Genomic DNA, 16681 nt, shown 5'->3' with positions numbered 1-16681 from the left:
GCACGTGTGGGGAGGCCAGCAGTGAAGAGCTAGCTGTAGCTTGTATTTTAAGAAGCTGGAAAGACCAGCAGAGCTGAGGAGGGGAGAGGGCGACGGAAATGGGAGCTGAAGAGGCAGCCCGGGGCCAGGTTATCACAGGACCCCTGGGCCCAGTGCAGAGCTCGTGGGCTATTTTAAACAACGGGAAGGCTGCGAGGGACTTTAGCTATCAGACAAGAACTGAAAGAGGGCAACGCAGGAACAGGGAGATGAGTATGGAAGCTCCTGCAGTCATGCAGGCTTGAATGGGCAGAGCAGCAAAGGAGGTAAGAAATGGTCACGCTGGAGCCCAATGTTGTTGGTAGCATCCACAGGACTAATGAGGACTGGCTGAGGGGGAGCAGGGACCTCGGGCCTGAGCAAGAGTTGGTGGCAGTGCCAGTAGAGGGCAGGCAAGACTGTGCAGGAAGCGATGTGGCAGGGAAGACGATGCGCTCCATTTCCAGCGTGCGAGTTCATGGCCTCAGAGGCAGTGGAGTAGGCAGCTGGTATCAGAGGAGCTGGACTCAGAAGCTGGGGCTTCAAGATCGTGGGAATGAATGGGGCCACCTAGGGAATTATATAAGAGGTCCCTGAGAACCCCAATATGTAAATGTGTCCAGAGGAAAGGGAGCAGGCAAAGGGCTGAGAAGGTGAGACCAGAGGAGTGGGCTTCCATGCAGCCAAGGTGGGAGTAAACCAGCCAGCTCAAGTGCTGCTGAGAGGTTGATTCTGTTCAGAACTAAAATGAGTTTGCTTTGTTTAGTTGCTACCTTTTCCCCAGTGAAGTGAAACCATCGCCAACTTGCAAACAGGGACTGGAAGAGTATCCACCACCCTCCCGTGGGCACAGGACCAGTAAGTGACACCCACCTAGTAAACAATTATGCCTCTGACTCTCAGGGAAAGGGCAATGCATACAGGAAGGTGAAATCAATGCTAAGCCCATTCACTGATCCTGACCGAATTATGTGGAGGCACTCCGTGGTCTAGTGATGTTTGTCACATCCCCACGTCAAGGCAAGTGTGTGACAGAGACACACCTTGGAGACAGAGATGTAAGGCCTGAACCCAACCTGACCTTTCTAAAAACCTTTACCACAAGCAGGGCCCTTGTTCATCGCTCTGTAGCAGGGATCCTCAAACTACGGCCCGTGGGCCACATGTAGCCCGCCGAGGACATTCATCTGGCCCACCGGGTGCCGCTGCCTGTCCTGCTTAGCAGCCGACTCATCCCAGGCCCGCAGTGCGCATAGGAATTTGTTCATAGTTTTTTTTTTTAAACTATAGTCCGGCCCTCCAACGGTCTGAGGGACAGTGAACTGGCCCCTGTTTAAAAAGTTTGAGGACCCCTGGTACAGTTTCCATCTTGGGCTCTTCCACCTGCCTCCTGAGAACCCACACCACTGGTTTAGTCCTCAATATACAGAGTGGAGCAAAAGTAGGTTTACAGTTGTAAGTACACAAAACAGAGTTTATTCTTATTTATTATTATTGTATTATTTTCCATATGAAAAACTGTAAACCTACTTTTGCCCCACCCTGTAGTTTAGATGTCTCCCTTGCCTCTCTCTTGCTATGGTTAAGCCTATCCTTTTTTTAAAAAATAAAAACATTTGTACTGATTTTTAGAGAGAGAGGAAGGGAGAGGGAGAGTGAGAGATAAACATTGATGTGAGAGAGAAACAGCAAAACATTGATGGGCTGCCTCCTGCATGCACCCTACCGGGAATCGAGGCCACAACTCGGGCATGTGCCTTTGACTTGGCATTGAACCCGCAACCTTTTGGTGCTCGGGACAACTGAGCCACACTGGTTCAAACTATTCTTTCTTGTCCTCCTCCTAAAAAAGGAATTTCATCAGGAGGTTCAAAGAGAGAAAGTGGGTTACAGACCAACGTGGGTGGAGACATTAAGGGGAAAAGGACTGTCATTGAGGTACAGAGCCACCAGAACCCAGACTCTCCATCTCCTCATCCACATCCAAGCACTCTCATTGGCCACAGCCATTGGCAAAAAAAAAGTCTGGAATCTGCACCCAAGGATCTGCCTTCAAAACCCAGCTCTGTGACCAGGGGCAGGCTACTGCTCTGTGCTTTGTAGTCTGGTAGGCTCATCAGACAGGGAAAATAATAATACATACTTGATGGGGTGGCTGTGAGGATCCTGGGGGTGAAAGAAGTGCTTTTATAAGCTACTCAGCTAGTAATTAAGTAAGCAATTAATATGCTCTGGCTCCAGGATCTCTCATACTCCAATCCCCAGACACTTCCTCTGAGACTTGGAAAATAGGTGGTATAAAGAAATCCTGGTGTTAGTATGACTAAATAAAGAAGTCTCACACAAACACACACACACATACACCCCTCTGACCAAAACACCACTTCAAACACACCCAGGAGGGAAGCTAATGCCATTGTGTTTCCCCTACAGATAAATTTCAAACCAGACAAGAGTGCCAGTCCCTCCCAGCCCTTTGTTCTGAACTGCTCAGCCTAGAGCCCTACCATTCTCCCAGCTACTTATTAAAGACCCTACGCACAACCTGCTCCCCTGGCCTGCTTCTCCCACCCCCACCAAAGCATGCTCCACCCTCCCTTGCCAATCAGAAGGGCCCAAAATGAACCAAATGTCAGAGAACCATTTCTGTCCCCTCAGATACCCTCAAGTAATCCCAGCGCTGGAGAGGCTGGGAGCGGGATGGTGGGTGAGCAAGCAGAAGGGCAGAAGTTTCCTGGTATAATCAGTCTCAGGAATCAGAGGTTTGGAGGGTCTCCAGAGTGGGCAGCGTTCCCAGGAAAGAGAGTGGGGGAGGGGTCATTGGATGAGATCAACAAGTGGAAAGGAAGGGAAGCGAACTTGGTGTGGGGCAGGGAGGGCCTCGGGTCGGGGAAGGGGAGTGGCGGGCTGTAAAAGGGAATGTGTCCCATTGCTTTCCACCTTGTCCCCACCCCCAAGGCACACAAACATTCTCAACTCCGTCCTCTGCTCAAACCAACCATGGATCATCTGGGGTTAAAAGGAGACCACGGAGGAGAGAGGGAGGGAGAGGGAGCCTGTCACAAAAAGGAGACCCTTCTCCCCTCCAAAGGCCTTTCAGAAATAAAATTAATGGAATGTGTCTCAGTATCATCTCAGGGGGATTGGGGGGAAGGTTAGGGGGGTGTGGGGGCTTTTGTCCCAGCTGCCCAGCTTCTCCCACATGGGTCACCATGGCAACCAAAGCCCCCTGTTGCCTAGGTGATGGCAGCCGGTCCAGGAACCCATACCCAGTATCCAAATCAGGGAGGTTATGGAGGTGGGGGTGTTTGGGACAAAGGGGGAGAGAATGGGGTTTCTTCTCTGGCGGCCCCAGCTTTTGTCTGAGCTCTGGGATCAGGTTTCTTTAGGAAACAATTGGAGGCCTCTGGAAAAAAATACACTCAGAACCTGGCAACAGGCAGAAGCAAGGCCTCAGGGGGAGGGGAGAGGGGGAGGTTGGTACTGGCCAAAATGCAGACCAAGACTAGACCCTTCCCCATTGCCCCACTCGGAGGAGCAGCTCAGGAGGAAGAGGGCTTAGGCACAGATGCTAGCATCTCCATGTGGGGCACACGCGGAGGACCGATGGCCAGGGGCAGGCAGCTGTGGTCACCACCCCCTTCGGCTGCTCTCGTCCAGGGCCACCCTACTGCCCAGTCCCAGCTCCTTCAGACCTGGGATGGGGAAAGGAGGCAGGGCAGAGAGGAAGATGCGGCTGGGGAAGGTGCTGTGGGGGCCAAAGAAGAGGTGGGGAGGAGAAGGGAGGGGACAGGGCACAAACATGCACCTGAAAGGGGTGCCGATCGCGACTGCTCCTCATCTACGCCAAGGATGGGACTGCAGTGCAGGGGAGGTGCATGGGCTGGTTTCAGAACGGACGACTGGAGCGGGGCAGAGGGAGGGGAAGACAAGAAGCCCAAAGTGTTCCCTCAAAGGGCAGGTCTCTGATAGGACCGCTTTCAACCGAGGCCTTCCTCTCAGTCCGGGACAAGGGAAGAGTGGTCCTGCCTGGATGCAGGAGGACGGCCGTGACCACCTCTTCTGATGCCACCTGCAGAGGAGTCTGGGACCCCTGCCCATGAAAGCCCTCTGATTCCCACACAAGAGCCTGGGTCTTTGCATGTGGCCTGCATTCCCTTCCCCACTGCAACCCTCGAGTGGTGTGGACATGTGGGTGCCCCTAGTCTTCCCCCACCACAGCCCCAACTTGCAAGGATATCGATGTGAGCTCCACCCCAAGTGCTAGATGCCCGCCCTCCTGGTGGCACCAGGAGCCCCGCCTCCCAGCCCAGTGTCCCCAGAGCTAGATGTCCGTTCAGAGAGAAAGCACACGAGGCCAGAGTGAGGCACAGCAGAGACTCAAAGTCACACCTGTCCCTCCTCAGACCCGTTTTTCCTCTTTGCCACACTTCTCCCTAAGTGTCATCCCTTCTCCGAGTCTCATCGGTGAGCTCAATCCAGGCCGCCCTGTAGACACCAGTGGGGAGCGGAAGGTGTCCAATGTGGGGGACCCTAACATGGCTCCCATGGAGGACAGAGAGGTACCCAAACCTCTGACTGTACTCATGTCATTTCCCGGCTCCCCCTCAATCCCCTCCCTTAGGAGGAGACCCTGGACTGACCCAGTTCAGCAGGTGCCAGCACTAAGCTGGAAGAGGCCTTCAAGGTATAACTTGAGATTTACAGAGAAAAAGGGGCCCGGAGAGAGAAGGTAGGTAGCCCATGGCCATGACGTCTGAGCAGCCCTCTTCTGGCTCCCATTGTTTAAAAAGACCTCACACACTGTGACTCAGGTGTGCTCTTCTCAGAGCAAGTCCCGGTCCCTTCAGGAGCCTCCTTCCGGTTCTGGAACGGCCAAGACTGAAGGGCCAGGACAGAGGAGAATTCACGGACTCCTGCCCTAGCCCCTCTTCCCACCACACAAAGGGACAGAGAGGAGACAGGCCAAAGCCAAGACCTCCGAGACCAAAGAGCCCCTACCCCTACAGTTCACCACTCCCGACTGAGGGTCCAGATGTTCCTTCCTTCCTTCCCATCCAGCCTCAGGCCATGGACAAGCCACCATTCCAAGAGGCCTATGCTGGGTCTCGGGCCACAACAAGGACAAAGGCACAGAGGGGGCCAGGACCAGCCCCAACTCCTCAGTCCTGCCCCCTGAAAAAGGCCCCAGTGTCCCTGGGGACAGTGCTGCCCAGGAGGCCGGAGAGAACAGCTGGATCTCAGTGGGCTGAGGGGGAGGGAAGAGCTGGACCAGGGGGCCCAGGAGCTGGCACCACATGCCCCGCTCCAGCCCTGCTCACCAGGCGCTCTCCCAGGACAGCCCCAGACATGAGCTCACCATCCTGACAGCCCCAGGCAAGGGGCAGAAACCTCCTCCTCACAGGCCTGAGTAGCAAGGGAGAGGCTGTGCTTGGGCCACCAGGCGTCTCTGTTTCTAGAGCTGCCCCCCACCAGACCCCAGTGCAAGGAGCAGGGGAGGGCCCGCAGGCTGGGCTCCCGGCCAGGATACCTGAGCTTGGTTCTAACTGAAAAGGAGTCTGGGAAGCCAGAGCCAAGCCCTCTCCAGCTACTTCCTTAATCTCCCTCCATCTAAGGCTGGGTACCCTCCAAACCCACAGACACACTTAAACACAGACACACACTTACACCCACAGGCACATTCCCCCTCTGAAACCTGGAAGGGCTCCTGCCTGCCCCGCCCAGCTCCACCTGCCCTGGCCAGGCAGGTTCTGTAGAGACCTGCTCTGCTTTCTCTGGCACCCCTACCCCCACCCCAGCTCTCAGAAAGTTTCTGCCCCCAGAACACCACACACAAGCACACACAAAGGCATAGACACACACACACACACACACACACCCCTGAGCCCCATTCCCTAGCCTCCCCGAGACCCATTCCCAGTCAGTCTGAAACGGAAGGTGGGCAAGGGAAGAGTGTGCAGTAGCAAAGGTGAGTAATCCCTTTGGCACATGTCCCAGGTGGAGGCTAAGCTGGTGAGAAGGGAACCAGGGCTTCTAGATGCCTGGGTGCTCTGTTTAATTTTCACCAATGGACAGGTCTCACAATTCCCACCCACCAAGCTCCAAGATGCTTCCCCCCTCGACTGGCCCCTACCTGCCCACCAGGTAAGCTATGGAAGAGCCAAGAAAAAAAATAGGGAGCTCGGATTGTCTGCAGGGACGAGAGAAGGTGGACAACGGAAGGTGAGCCAGCTGTGATGGCCCACAGGCCAACCGCCTATGCACACCACTCCCACCTCAGGGAAAACAAAAATCCTCCCTCCCTCTCTTCATAAGACCCTCGGTAGGCCCCAGCAGTCCCTGACACCGAGAGCCCCAGCTCGCAGTAGGTGAGGGGGAGTCAGCCACCCCTAGGCCCGCATATGACGAGTTAGCTGCAATGTGGGGCCACTGGCAGTGAGGGCTGGTTTGTACGGGGAAAGCAGGAGGGTGGGCCTAAGGGTGGGAGACCCAGTGTGACAGGGCTGCAGGTGGCACGCCTGAGTTTCCCCATTCTGAAAACCTCCTCCTCACACTTAGCCAGCTCTTATCTAGGAAAATCAAGCCAGCTGAAAGGCCCAGCACCAAGCAACCTCCATCACCCTGACAAACCCATCCCCGAGGTTTTCACTCTTCCTGAGGAGTTCAACATCGCCCACCCCTTCTATGTGCGGCCTCCATTCTATGGATAAAGCAGGTGATTTAAAAACAAACAACCCAGTGTCTCTGTTCACACGTGGTTGTTTTTTAAGTTACCGCATTCACACCTCGAGCTCAGCACCTGTTCCCTCCTAACCCCCACTTACCCTAAAAAGCCAGAGCCCTCCCCAGAGCCATGCACAAATACATCACCTCTCTTCTGACCAGGGGCCTGGCCCTCATTGCCTGCTGAGTTTTCCAGCAGCCTCCTACCAGTATCCTTTAGACCCTTGCTTTCACTGGAGAGCAGCTCTCTGTAAAGGATGCTGTTAGGAGGTTGCTGGAAAACTCTGCAGGCAATGAGGGCCAGGCCCCTGCCCATCACGAACAAGGCCCTGGGCTATGGTGGCTAGAGCCCCCATAGGTGAAGAGGCCCAGCAGAGAGGAAGAGGCCAGCCCCAGGAGATGTTCTGCCCTGGCAGCCATGCCCCAGGCTTGTGACAACAAGGTGTTCCTCCTGTTCCTCCAGGAGACTCAGGTCACCCCCACCTCAGGGGAAGCTTCTCTACTCCTCAGGCTGGTAACTGAACTCCAGTGTGCTTTTCAGAAGACAGGAGACTCATTCAAGTTCAAGGTTAAAGGCAATAATGAGCAAACCCAGACCTAACTGGAATGAGAGTAAGGGAAGAGGGAAAGAGCACGCTGGGAAACGGAAGAGCAATGAAGTGAGATAGGCCTGACACAGCCTCTGAGGAGCCATGTGAGCCCAATGAGCTGCTCATCGTCTCTAAACTTCAGTTTTCTCATCTGTAAAGTGGGGGTAATGGTGCTTACTTAGGAAGGCTAAGAGAGTTTTCCAGAAAATAATGTATACAGAATATCACAGAATCAGGCACATAACAGAGGTTCCATAAAATGGTATTTCCTTCCTCTTCAACCTTCAAGAGGGCGAAAGGCCAATCCCCAGCCTCATTGGGAGAAGTAAATCCCCAATCACCTTTGGCTACAGTGTTGGCCCCAAGTGACAGCCCCTCTCTGAGACCACAGCCAGGCACTGCCTAAGAGAGCAGCCAAAGCCCCTCTTCCTCTCTCTGCCTCTTTCCTCAGGGGTCCTGGATCCCCAGCCTCTCCCCTCCCTTTCCCTCCCTCCTTGCACTTACAGTGAAGCAGGGCCTCCCACTCTCCTACAGGCACCAAGCCCAGCTGTGTATGGAGTGTCCCAGGAAAGGGGCCCCAAGCTTCCTGCCCCACCCCACCCCCAGCTTCTTCCCACTCTCCCCTCTCACTGCCCCTCCCTGATTACCAGGATATCCTCCGCTCTGCTGAATCCAGCCCCAGCCCCGCTTCTCCCAAACCCTCCCCAGATGTCACGGCTGTAATTACCAACCTTGCCAGGGGCACTGGACACGCACAGCAGTACCTCATTCCCAAAGGGCCCCGCCCCCCAGTGCCCTCTGTCTCCTAACTGGGTACCTCGCAGGGTGGGGGGAAGGAATGGAAAGATTCTCCCTGAGCTGCCTCATTTCTCTCCAGATCTCAAAAAGGTGACATGACAGAAGCTACCCAAGTCAGGTCACCAAGTCAGACCTTTAGAAGGGGGTGCTGCCAGGAAGCAGGTGTGGGTAGGATTTACTCCCAGGCCTCTCACACCTGCCCCCCAGGAGCACGAGATTACCCACCTGGAGTGGGTAAGAGGAGAAATGTCAGGTCAGTTCAGAGAGATGGGAAGTTGACACTCAGTAGAACAGGAAGATGGGAATCCAGGGGGAGGAGGATAGATGCATAAGGAGGGAGCTGCCCAGAAAAGAGGAAAGAGTGAGTTAAAAAGTCCCATCCCTGCCGGCCAGTGTGGCTCAGTGGTTGAGCATTGACCCATGAACCAGGAGGTCACAGTTCGATCCCCAGTCAGGGCACGGGACCTGGGTTTCGGGCTCAATCCCCAGTAGGGGATGTGCAAGAGGCAGCCGATGGATGATTCTCTCTCATCACTGATGTTTCTATCTCTCTCCCCCTCTCCCTTCCTCTCTGAAATCAATAAAAACATATATATATGTAAAAGTCCCTTCCCCACCCAGACTCTGAGAAGAGGCAGTAATATCCCAGTCTTTCCTCCTCCCATTTCCTTCACCCCATCAACCACATAGGACTTGGTTTTATAGGCAGGGAAACTGAGGCCAAGTCCCCACCACGTACTTCAGGACCCAATAATACCAAGTTGTGTGAGGTTCACCAACACCCCTGACCTGGCCCAGCCTCTCCCCGCAATGCCGTGATTTGAGTCCAGCCAAGGCCAAGCCATACCGTGGAATATGATTCAGCCATGAAAAGGAATGCAATCTGATACCGGCTACAAGCCAGATGAACCTTGAGAAGATCACAGGAAGTAAGGGAAGCCAGACACACTGGAAAATTCCATTTATGTGAACTATCCAGAATAGGTAAATCCGCAGAGACAGAATGCAGATTGGTGGTGGGAAGTGGGAAGGAAGTGCGTAGTGGCACTGGTTCCTGTCGGGTGGTGAAAACCATTTCACATAGAGGCCAGAGTTGCACAACACTGAGACACTGAGAGTGTACGAAACGCCACTGTTCGCCTTTAAATGTTAATTTTATGTTACGTGACGTTCACCTCAATTAAAAAACCAGCCAGCTTGCCGAAACCGGTTTGGCTCAGTGGATAGAGCGTCAGCCTGCGGACTGAAAGGTCCCGGGTTCGATTCCGGTCAAGGGCATGTACCTTGGTTGCGGGCACATCCTCAGTGGGAGGTGTGCAGGAGGCAGCTGATCGATGTTTCTCTCTCATTGATGTTTCTAGCTCTCTATCCCTCTCCCTTCCTCTCTGTGAAATATCAATAAAATATATTAAAAAAAAAAAAAAAAAAAAAAAAAAAAAACCAGCCAGCTTAAGGTCCTTCTCCATGTACCTTCCCACAGCAAGCACTCTTGCTCTCTGGCGGCCTCCAGAACATACCTCCACATAGCACTCACTGGGCTAAGTGAGTCAACATGCTTATGCATGTCTGCCCTGTGAAAACCTGTCTCATTCGCCCCTCCATCCCCAGTGCTCCATCCACACAGTGCCTGGCAAATAGGAAGTGCCCAGCATGGTCTGCCCGAAGAAGAGCAGAAGCAAAGCCTCGCTGTCCTCCCAGCCCAGACCTCCCTCCGGCGCCATCTTCAACCAGAACCAGAACCACAGCTGCTTCCGTCGACTACCGAGAGAGGACCCTGTGCCGGGCACCGTGTGATGTGCTCTCCACATAGGACTTTGTTTCACGCTCATAAACCTAAGAGGCAGGACCTATTTTAACTCCATTATACAGGTGAGGCTTCAAAAAGCTACCTATTCTTCTCTAAGGCCACAAAACTAGGAAGGGACAAGAAAGGGATTTAAAAGCAGCGGAGACCCAGGAAAGGAGGCCTTGGAGGACCTGGGATTCCTGGAGAAAGGTCCTATCTGGGGTTGGAGGATGGTGTCTTATGACACCTAAGAGGCTGAGGAATGGGATTCTTAAACCCCAACATCGCATCACTATGCAGTGCTAATTCCAACCACGTTAGACTCTTCCCGTTGGCCTCAGAGTGTGGGGAGCTGTTGAAGGAGGAGCTAAGGAGACAACTGGAATCCCTAAAACTCAAGAGGAAATAAGGAGAGCCCCAAAACTCTTCCCTCCAAAGCTTCTGCTAACCAAGTAAGTTCACACCCCTTCTAACTGGAAGGACCGCTTGGAAATCAGACAAGCAGACAAAAGTCTGTCTTGCCAAAACCGGTTTGGCTCAGTGGACAGAGCGTCGGCCTGCAGACTGAAGGGTCCTGGGTTCGATTCCGGTCAAGGGCATGTACCTGGGTTGCGGGCACATCCCCAGTGGGGGGGTGTGCAGGAGGCAGCTGATGGATGTTTCTCTCTCATCGATGTTTCTAGCTCTCTATCCCTCTCCCTTCCTCTCTGTAAAATATCAATAAAATATGTTTAAAAAAATGATTTGATTAAAAAAAAAAAAAAAGTCTGTCTTGCTCTAGACCCAGGGAAGAAGGCCCTTCCTCAGGCTTCCGAGGACCAGAAGGAGCAGACAGTGGGCGCTACAGAGAGGCCTGCCTCTGAAAAATTAGAGGGAACAGAAGCAGGAGCAAGACAAGGGGGGTGGGAGGAGAGGGGGCATGTGGCCACTGGGTCCAGTCTGGAGGTGCTTGCAGAGATGGCACTTCCTTCTGTCTTCTTGGAAGCGTGCCCCGCCAGTACCCACGCATGCAGAGAGCGTGCCCGGAACAAGCAAGGTGCCCAAAGTGCACAGCACCCTGTGCTGGATGCAGGCGCGTGCTGGCCGCAGGAGCCCTGCCCCTCAGACAGGGGTCCGACTGGAGGGAATAATGCATTTTTTAAAAATCCAGTCTTTTCCTACTCTGCCTCTATACCCAGCCCCAACATTTCCTAACTCCCACTACTCTTATCCCGGAATCTTAGGAAAGGTGGGGAGCCTGAGGACTACAGAGGAAACATCCCAACAGCCTGTGCCCATTAGGGACTCTAACATTCCAACCCAATTTCCCAGAGACCCTAATGGCCAATCACAGTCCCAGCTCCTAAAACTCGGTGCCTTGACCTGACCTCTGCCAGCAAGAGGAAAATGGCTGAGACAGGGAAATGGGCAAATAAGGAGTTCACCCGAAAGAAGGAAAAGGCCACCCCCTCCCTTCACTCCAGGAAAGACAAGAGAGAGGGGGGAAAGCAGGTGGCTGCTGCTTCTCTGGGAAGAGATACATCCACTTCCCAGGCAATATGACTTCCCACGGTGCTGTCATGATGATGGGATGTGGGTACCTGCCCCTTCCCCAACTCGGGCATCTGCCCTCTTGCAAGCTCAGCCCCCATTCCTCGCTCTCAGACCTGGCCCCAGACCACAGCCCCATCCAATCATACTTCTTGCCAGTGAAACCGGAAGCCATTTGACAAACCCACACACACATTTTCAAAAAACTCCTGAAGACCACCCACCCCTGGCCTCCCTAGAGCTCCCATCACCGCTCAACCCCATGGAGGGAAACCCAAGTTGTCTGTTACCCTGTCTCATCCATTCCAAACCCCAAGACTCCTGGGGAACTGTCGGATGCTGGAAGCAGGGCAGTTAGTGGGCTCTGAGGCAGGAACTCCAAGAAAGCTTTCCAAGAGAACAGTGGCCTGGGGGGGCAGGGGGGTGAATTTGAGCTGGAAAGCCAAGTATGTAACCTCTCCAAGCACTAGAACCCAACTATGATGAGGGGTCGGAGGTCCTTCTTATTCTTTTCCCTGATTCCTCCAATCCCTGATTCCTCTAGCCCAGTGGTCGGCAAACTCATTAGTCAACAGAGCCAAATATCAACAGTACAACGATTGGAATTTCTTTTGAGAGCCAAATTTTCTAAACTTAAACTTCTTCTAACGCCACTTCTTCAAAATAGACTCGCCCAGGCCGTGGTATTTTGTGGAAGAGCCACACTCAAGGGGCCAAAGAGCCACATGTGGCTCGCGAGCCGCAGTTTGCCAAACACGGATCTAGGACTATAACCAGAACCCCTTTTCCTTATTCCTCACAACACACACCCTTTGCTAAAAAAATCCACTTCCCAAAACAAACCCTTCATAAGATGGCCCACTCACTCTCACCCATAGGTCTCAGAGGCTTAAGGCAGTACCCTAGAACCCAGTCAGGGACACCCAAGAAGCGTCAGAAGCCTCCAGAGAGGCCTCCCTTGGGGTTTTCTGCCAGGAAAGTATGCCTGCAGAGGCAAGAGGCAGTACCCCCAACATTCAGAGACACACACCACCTATGACAGGCACACACACACTGGTACTGACCTACCCACAAAGGTTACACACAAGAGAACAGATTCAAACACACCGCTTCCCAGTACACAGGCGCACACACGCCCATTTGGATATGCCCCATTCTGCTCTTACACACCCACCTTCCTCCATACCTATACACCTCTTTCCCATAACCCCCCCAACCACCACCACCACCTCGTTCCCACAGACACATCCCTTCCCCAGAGTGCACACATAAATCCATATCCAAACACACAGCAGATCCATGGTCCGCCGCTCCCTGGGTGCACACACACTCAGGCACAGAAAAACACCTCCACCTCCAAACCCAGGGGCCCACCTGCAGGACACAGAAAACAAAGAATAGTGCACACTGGTCCTCCACCAGTCCTTTAAAACTCACCAGTGCAGAGCCCTCAGCTCCCCAAATGGGTAAATGGGAGTGGGGAGAGGGATGCAGCGCCTGTCCCCAGGGCCCGCATGCCCAGTGCCGGGGTCTCAGCCCGCTGGCCCCATCCTCGAGCGGCACACACACACCCTCTACTCTCCAGGGCAGGCCCCCCAGACACCACTTTACACCCTGAGCCATCCCTACTCTGTCCCTCCCCACACTCCAGAGGTGTGAATGCACCCTAAGCACCTCGCTTCCAATACCCGCAGACCCCATCCTTGCACTGCCTCTGCCCGCACCTCCACACACTCCCAGTCTCTGGCTTTAACAGGCTCCCCCGAGATCATTAAGGCCCCCACCCGGACCCCGGGCCCAGGAAAGTCCCCGGCTCTCCAGGCCCGGCTCCGCCCCCTCCCCACACGCCCCTTCCCCTCCCAAAGTTGGGGGGGTTAGTCCGCGGTGCAGCGGGGGATCGTACCGGAAGGGGATTGACCCACGCTCCCCTTCCCCCATACGCCGCCCCGCTCGCTCGGGGGCCGGGCACCCCCTGCCCCTTGCATGATTGTCCTCCGGTTCTGTTGCTTTCTTTCTTTTTTTTTTTTTTTGCAAACTTTGCCCGCGCCCTGCGCCCCGGCTCACCCGCCGCTGCGACCTGCCCAGTGGACTCGGCGGGCGCCCCGTTGCCCGACGCCTTTGTATCCGCAGCGCCCCGGGTCGCTCCGAACTCCGCACTCCCAGCCCGACGGGTGGACGCGGGGGTTGGAGGGGGCTCCGCAGCCCGGTCACCCCCTCTTCGTCCCAGACTGCTGCCTCTGCCCCCTCAAGGCCCCGGGGCAGGGGGCCGGGGGCAATGGGGGCGCTCAGGCACCCATGGCGAACCCTGATATCTAGGAATCGGGGATCAGGAATCGGGACTCAGATCGGGAGCCGGCGGCGGAGGGGGAGGGGACGCGGCGTGGGGCGGAGGGGCGGGGAGCGCTCCCGGCGCCGCCTCCCGGCTGTTCCCGCCGCCGCCGCCCTCCCGCCGCCGCGCCCATTGTCTGCGGCCCCGCTCTTCCCGGAGTCGTCGCTCCTCCCACCTGCGCCTCCAGGTGCCTGCGGCCCTGAGCGAGCCTGGCGGCGGGGCCACCACCCCGACCCCCAACGAAGGCCTGGGGACTCCTCGACTCCTGGCCTTGCCCAGCCTGCAGCCCCTCCTGGGGCCGCTCTCCTCGACCCTCTGTCGGAGACCGACCCCGAGCCCCGGGGGATGGCGGTGCTCAATGCTTAGGGCCACAGAGCGGCTGCACGAAGCCCAGCGGAATCTGGGACATGGAAAGACTGATCCTCCCCCCACCACACACACACCACCGCCACCCCGAGCCTGGAGAAGGGAGAGTCACCCCTGATGGTAATTAGTGGCGAGAGACGCCCCCCGCCCTTCCCATGCATACGGGGATTTCCCTGACACCAGCACCACCATATTCCCCCGCTTCCAAAAATAATTTAATTACTCGGTGTTCCAGCTGCGAGCGGCTGCCGCCCAGTCGGTCTGGGCGCTCCCTCATTAACGCGCGCCCCTCCCCTCTGGTTTGAGCATCGGGATTAATTACAAAGGGAACCCTGCCTTGGGCGGTGGGGGAGGGAGCGGCGACCCGGGCGCCCGGAGTTCGGTTGGCGTAGGAGAGGGCCCTTCTTCCAGGAATAAAAATGCTTTGTCCTGTCCTGTCTCTAACCCCAGGCCGGCGGGGCTCCCGACCCCAGGGTTTCAGACACCTTGGAGTGAGTTGAAGGGATGACAGGGTATCTAAAAATATCCGCCCATAATTGGGGCATTTCTGCCTTCAAGAAACCTGGTGGGGTTCGAGAAGTGGAGCAATAGACGGAACCCACCAAGAGTGACCCCCACCCTAAAAGTCTAGGGCTGTGGGAAATCCATGTTTCCTTTGGAAGAAATGAAAGCAAAAGTATGATTATGTTATCATTCGTATTCTTGCTGTGCAACCCAGCACTTATCTAGAATAGTAATACTTCAAAAAGACCTCCACACACTTTTCCCTTGCCCTGCCCAACACCTCAGCATCCTCCAACTCCCAATCCTGATATCTTCTCTCCCAACCCTGTGATTAAGAAGTGCCAGGGAAGGAGATGCCCCGACTCTTGTTCCTCACTCGTTTGGGGATGTTTTTGCTCCACCCTGATGGACTTTTTTATTTTTCCTGAGACCCAATCTCATCCCTTTCAGTCATCCATTCTAGCCTGACTAAAGATGAGGACAGAGCCATCTTCCTCTGCATCGGGACCATTCAAAGATGGAGAACCTTTAGAGACACCTTTGTTGAACACTTGCCTCTCCTCACCCCCTTTCCCACATCCTGGGCCAGCAACTGCAGACTGGAATCATTATTTCAGGTACCCAGATTTCTGCGTGCATCCAGACTTATTTGCTTGGTGTCTATCACGTGCCAGGAACTGGGCTGCGCTGGGGGTCTTGGCAGTGACCACAACCAGGAGTATGAGAGACAATGGTCAGGGTAAAGGGAGATAGGGCGGCCTTAGGGTGCTCCCAGCCCTGCCCCAGTGCTGGGCAGCCAGTGTGTAATTTGACACAGTGTCGAGCTGCCATGGCCCGGATTGACTGTCCAGCAGGTTAGAGTGAACAATGTTCACACGATGCTGGCCTGTGTCACAGACCTCAGAAGGGCCCAAGAACTGCATACACAGCTTAGATGACGCTCTAGGCTAGCCCCAGATAGAGCTCAAAACCTAAGTCAAGATGTCAACAGATATCAGGCAACAAGCTGGAATAAGCTTGGTCTCTCCTTCTCTGATGGTGAGATTGGGGGCTTTCAATTATATCTTTGTATCAAAAACTTTGGATTACAGAGGAGAGGTCCAAAATGAAATATGATTGGTCAGATGTGTTCCATGCAGCAATTCTCTGGACTGCCTTTCACCCTCACCACCAGGATGCAAACTCCCTGAATCTTACAAATCCTTTTTTGTTTTGTTTTTTAATTCTCACCCCAGGCCCTAGCCAGTTTGGCTCCGTGGATAGAGCGTCAGCCTGCAGACTGAAGGGTCCCGGGTTCGATTCCGGTCAAGGGCCTATTTGGGTTTCAGGTCTGATACCCTGTGCGGGGCGTGCAGGAGGCAGCTGATCAATGATTCTCTCTCATCATTGATATTTCTATCTCTTTCTCCCTCTTCCTTCCTTTCTGAAATCAATTTTAAAAAATTTTTAATCCTCACCCAAGGATATTTTTCCATTGATTTTTAGAGAGTGGAAGAGAGAGGGAAAGACAGAGAGAAATATCGCTGCAACAGAAACACATCGACTGGTTACCTCCTGCACAAGCCTTGACCAGGGCCGGGGCTGGGGCGGAGCCTGCAACTGAGGTGCATTCCCTTGACAGGGATCAAACCAGGGACCCTTTGGTCTGCAGGCCCACACTATAGTCACTGAGCCAAACTGAGAGCGATCTTATACATTCTTAACTCACAGAATGGGAAAATAGAGACCCAAAGAAGAAGCTCATGTGCCCCAGGGCCCAAGGGAGCTAGCCTAATTCTTCAGGAAGCAGGTAGGCACTGAGGTGACATCTAACCAGGATTTTCTCAAGGGGGCCCACCTTTAGTGACAGAGGGGGATCAGGTGCCTGACGGACAACATCATGGAACAGATTGAACTTGGAATGTGCAGCTCCTAGCTTTGAGGACGTAGGCAAGTTTCTCAGTTTCTAAAAGCCTCAATTCCTGTATATAAAATGGAACTAATAAGGTAGCAGAAGGAACTCCCTCCACATACCCATAATGCCCCGGTCCATTCCCA

Source organism: Plecotus auritus (genome assembly GCF_963455305.1).
Source record: "Plecotus auritus genome assembly, chromosome: 12".
NCBI lineage: Eukaryota > Metazoa > Chordata > Mammalia > Chiroptera > Vespertilionidae > Plecotus > Plecotus auritus.
This window is presented reverse-complemented; position numbering follows the sequence as displayed.